Source organism: Rutilus rutilus (assembly GCF_951802725.1).
Source record: "Rutilus rutilus genome assembly, chromosome: 17".
Classification (NCBI taxonomy): Eukaryota; Metazoa; Chordata; class Actinopteri; order Cypriniformes; family Leuciscidae; genus Rutilus; species Rutilus rutilus.
The window spans coordinates 25,891,508-25,896,957 of NC_140230.1; the positions used below are offsets into that span (position 1 = coordinate 25,891,508).

At 38.6% G+C, this 5,450-nt stretch overlaps 1 protein-coding gene across 2 annotated transcripts in view; it reads right to left on the bottom strand.

Annotated features, from left to right (window-relative positions):
* Positions 1-5,161, bottom strand: part of phactr4b (phosphatase and actin regulator 4b) — a 52,430-nt gene extending 47,269 nt beyond the window's left edge. For both annotated transcript variants that reach the window (XM_084385229.1, XM_084385227.1), the window contains exon 1: positions 5,042-5,161. The gene's annotated coding sequence lies outside the window, so the exon portion shown is untranslated. The remainder of the gene's footprint in view (positions 1-5,041) is intronic.
* Positions 5,162-5,450: the final 289 nt, after the last annotated feature.

Here is a 5,450-nt window from a genome sequence, read left to right on the forward strand (position 1 = left end):
TGAACACCCGGTAGAAAATGTATACATCAATAGTTAATCTAAATTCTAACAAGTTGTGACTCTGAGGAGCAAGTTGGTCCAAGTGGTATCCCAACCTTAATGGATAAGCGTTTAGTAAATTCAACTTAAACCTCACAGAGATTTGAGAAGCAATAGTCAAAAGGTTATACTGCTGTTGTATCACTGTGGTAATTTAACAACTGACTCTTCAAATCCTCATCCAATTGGAAGTGTTTACACAGAGAATTTGCTTTTGCAGACCAGAAAACAGTGCCTTCTCGACATGTACACAAACACGAACCACCTACGGTGTTTGAGGCGAGTCAAAGTAGACATTGTCGCGTGCAGCCATTGAAGACCATAGGTGGGCATTATGCAAATCTGTTACATTGTTACATATATATATGGAAGTAAGACTGGAATTACTAATGACTCGTTTGGCAGTTTAGAATCAATTCTTTTTTTTTGAGAGAGAGACAATAACTTTATTTATCGTGCACTTTGATCTTTCTTCATAAATGAAAATAAATACAGAGCAGCTGCTATTATATATTATATTTTAGAAAGGGACATCCCTTGCAAAGGGAACAACATACTTACTTGGTGACCCAAAAAAGTCTGAAAACCCATGAACTACTAGACTAACACAAGACAATCTGTCCTTTATACATAAGAAAATACATAAAAGACAAACAGCGAGATGAAATGCAACAAACTGGAACAATGCACAAGACAAGACGCTGTTAAAAAGTCATTTCTTAACACTCATGGATGATCCAAAAATAACATGAGATGTAATGCAGAATGCAATGACCAAAGACTTCTGTCTAAATCTGGATGGTTGCAGTTTTTTTTTAGAGCACAGTCACTTAAAAAATACATCCAAAAGTATACCTACATTAGTAAATAATCAAACATTTAGATACATTAAACTTCACTGATCGACTAGTCAGTTGTTGGACCAATCCAAAAATGATGTCTGATGTCACTTAATGACTGACACAATTAAACAATGATGGAAATTGTATCAGAGCAGATGGCACGTTCAAACACATCCCCAAAGCTCGCTGTTAAGAGTGACACTACGGCACCACCCTCTCTCTCATGTACAAAACTAGGCCTACAACTTGACTACCTAAGAATAGCTTAACACACATAAAAAAGTGGGTTTAGTGTCCTACATCAAGCTGCCTGTAGTACCACATGGTTGATTCTCCAAACTGACAGAAAAGAAGAAAGGATGACAGAAAGTAGAGTCCTCTTCTATAAACAGAACTTTCAAATCTAAGGACGAGTTCTTTAACTGGATGCGCCGATTCAATTACGTAGCACGGAAATGGGAGCAGCTGGTACGCTTGTGTGATCTTTAAATAGCATCCCACCTCTGCGTGTCAAGGCTGGCTCGTGTGTTTAGTTTTGGGCTGAGACAGCTGCCGATGGATGAGAGAAAAAATTGTTACATTAACTGGAGGTCAATGGAGAGCTTCGATTTCACCAATTTTTGCCAACTGCGTGGGGAAGACAGTATCTACGGTGAACTTAGTTTCAATTCACCAATGTAACCCAAACGCAATCTTACTGTCATTTCAGAAATCGCTCTAGAAGTTGGCCTACCTCTCTGTCCGAGACCTCAACCAGAACGCAAGAGCTCCGTTGACGGAACTATGAAGCGAGACCTGTATTTCCTATCTCCAGACCGCATTTCACACCCCTGGCTTCCTTCAGAATGACTGGGCAGTACTGTACGTTCCCATTCCGAACCGTCTGTACGTCATAGCCACGCCTGTCCCAGAAAAGCTCCGCTCACCCCAGGGACCAGTGGCCCACATTCCAAGGAGCCCAAAACACCAGTCCGAACCACATTCTGCCCTCCTCTCATTCCTTCTTGTACATAGCCTAAGAAACTAACAACACACACACAACCTTGACCAAGTCATGTTCCAAGGAAAGGATGTCAATCCTTGTTTCCTAAAGAGAAACTTTTTTATAGAGTTGTAGAAAAGGCACTCTCCATTTCCCGCCTGTAAATTAAGATCTTGTGACTGAATCCTGATAGCTGGCAAACTGCATTTAGAGAGGAGATCTCCTGGATACAAAGCAACTCAATCAGAAATGGATGATGTGTAAGTGGTAGAGCTGAGTGAAACACATTCTCATGGCAATTCGTAGCCATTTCAAGTTTTGTTGAATTGGTGGCTAATTCGTATGAATTCATTCAATCGCATTTGTACGTATTTTGTATAATCTTACGCCCCGCCAATGGTTAGGGACCATTGTGTGTAGAGACCAATCATACACTGTTTTACAGCTGGAGCAAGCTTGGATTGGTTTGCAAGTAGTTCTTATGTTCAGTAAAATCACTTGTTTGTAGGGTTTTTTGGACCTTTGGTTAATTATGTTTCGAAATAAATAGCAAGCCTACCTAATCCATTGCAATGGCTTGAAGACATTAATACATTTATAATACGTAACAAAGGCAAGCTCGCTTCATTTTTCCTTGTGTGTCTGCTGCACGTGTTTTGCACAAGACGCACACACCTCATGATGACCTTGCTTAATCGACCATCGTTAAGTTTGATCAAATACATTATTATCGACAATTAATCGATCGTTGATTAATCATCAGCAGTCCTAGTACAGATCACATTGTACAAATACATACAAAATCGACATTTTCTAATGAGATCAGGTTGGAACCACAATCAAGCCTGTTTCACACCCCATGCAAAAGCAGTACATATTTCAGTACCCATATTAAACAAAGGGGTCAAGGTTTGGCTGGTTAACATGGTTTGGCCCTACTGGTGGGTGTCATAACTACATCAACTGGCTGCAGAGAGATTTCTGCCAGACATAGCATGCTTAAAACAGCAAAAAATATGGTAAAATGCACTACAATGCGATTTATCGAAACAATCTTTTACAATATAGGCTTTTATGAAGCAACACAATAAGCTTTTCACCCAGCCACTCACTATTCGTTACATCTGACTGACAGTTAAAAGCTACCCCCTTACATACTAGTGATGATAAATCTCAATGGCCATCCCCAGATAACCAATGTATAATGTACGGGTCATTATTTTTTTTTTAATTGTTTAAATGTAGCAACCCAGAAATCACTTTATTTTCTGTAAGCCACAGTGTGAGAGTACAGCACGAACCTGCTGTTCCAGTTACGCGTACTGCTTGTGCATGCAGTGTGAAACAGACTGTAACAGAACTTACAAAAATGATGTTTAATACATCACAGACAATACACATTCTCATAAGCCATCAATATGCAAAAAGAAAATGAAAAGACATAATTTGGACCAGTCCATTTTTTTCTATAACACCTTTTTTTTCTATGCTCATGGCAAGAGCCAGGTTTAGTTATTTAAAAATAAAACCTTAAGACTTGGATTAACCTGGTTAAAAACCTTTTCAAAAGTATCAACAGAATAAAACATGTTTCTCAAAAGGGTAGAAGTAGGCTATTCCAGTCCAGTAAAATATGATATGATTCACACTTTGCTGAATTTTCTCCTGATAGTAAAAATTATGTGCGGGTCTCCTTTAAATGACTTATCAACATCCCTCCCAAATAAAAACAATTAATGTCTTCAACATCTACACATCTCTCTGTAGAAACCATTTAGATGTACAATCAAAAATATCCATTAGCCTACACCAAAGAGTTTAAACAAATTAATTTCAAATTGAAACATGATAACTATTTAAATAACTACTAATGACAAAATATAACTATAGCCTAATCTTGTCATCTAGAACCACGATTTTCAACCAGGGGATCCATGTAATAGAGAAAATACATAAAACTCAATTTCCATTACTAAGTAAAGATTTGTAAAGCGTACATTTGTACTACTGACGTTATAGTTATAATGTTCATAATCAAAGTTGTTATAAAGAAAATAACAGTTTAATCTGTGGCTCCTGGGTTTTCTAAATGTCTCCGTGTCAATAAAAAACATTCCCGATCTACAGGATTCCACTAAACACGTTCTTGTCATCACTTGTGTCCTCCTTGAGATAGAATACCAATGCGAGTCAAATAAGATGGTCTGCATTAACCACACTGAGTAACAGGAATATTTCTTAATAATATTAGCTTAACAATAATTGTCCTTCACCCTACCTTGCAACCGGCAATCCATCTCAATCTTTCACTCATGCACACACCAGAGAAATTAGAGCTTCACTCGAGCAATGAATGAGTGAGTGATGCTCTGATGGAGCTCCGAGCTAATCAAGTCCTCAAAACGACTCGTGCACAAAGACCAAATCGGATGAGATCTTCCTGCAATGTTACGCAAGCTGACGAGATCGGTCTCTGCATGTGATAAGGATCGGACAGACACCGGCTCTCGTAAACGGTTTCATTAGATTTTGAGTAACAATGGACAAAAAACAGGCGGTAATTGCGAAATGCTCGACTGCGAGTTGACGCGCGTGCGATTTCAAATGAACATGGAAATGAGCGGTGGTACATTCAGAAAGCATTGGGAATGTTCTGTCAAATTAAAATGCTCTAACGTTATATAGAAACCCCAGTCAACAAATACGCATTTGTAAAAACAGCTCTCGTGCGTTGCTGAAAAGTCAGCTGATTATCGTATATGTTCGGTGATCTTTTCAGTAGCCTACCTAATCCCAGACTAAAGGGAATTTGCACCGTTCGTTTTGATTATTACATGCATTTAATGCATGGAATTTGGAGAAGAAGAAAAAAACAGAACGCAAGCGTGCAAAGATGATGGGGAGCATCACGATGAGCGCAGCGCCGCTACAACTTTGATTACAAATATTACCGCATTGTTTTTTTGTTTTGTTTTTTTCTCATAATAAAAAATCACATGTTTGGCTGTATTTGTGGAGGGAAAGCCTATGACGAAAATAAATTGTTGTATGAGCACGAGTGCCTTTGTGCATAACACTTAAAAACATAGCAGAAAGCTGAGTTTTGCATTGAAACGCTTTCTTTCCGATGCGATTAACCTGCGCGTGCATCATCGGGTTAATAGGTAACATCTCTTACCTTGCCCTATTACGTCTAAGGCACTGGCCCTCCTCTTCCCCCGTCTAGTTTCACTTCATGTACAAGACAACACGGATACTTTTTCCTTACTCTCTTTTTCCAACCCCCATTGAAACTTTTGCCAAAGATACCGGAAATCGAAGGACAAGAAGTATGGTAATTGTAGTTTGAAGTTTGAAGAACCTCGGTCCGCTTCCATTGTCTGCCTCAACATAATTGACTACATTACCCATGAGTCGCTTCGGGGGAAAGCGAACCAATGCAACTCATTCCACTATTATAGTTTAAATGTTGAATGCATGTGAATATTTGGTGTATTTATGCGTTTATTATTTGTATTGTTGTGGTGTTGTAGTGAATTATTAATTTAGAAAAAAACTACGATATCTTATCGTTTACATTTCGGTGT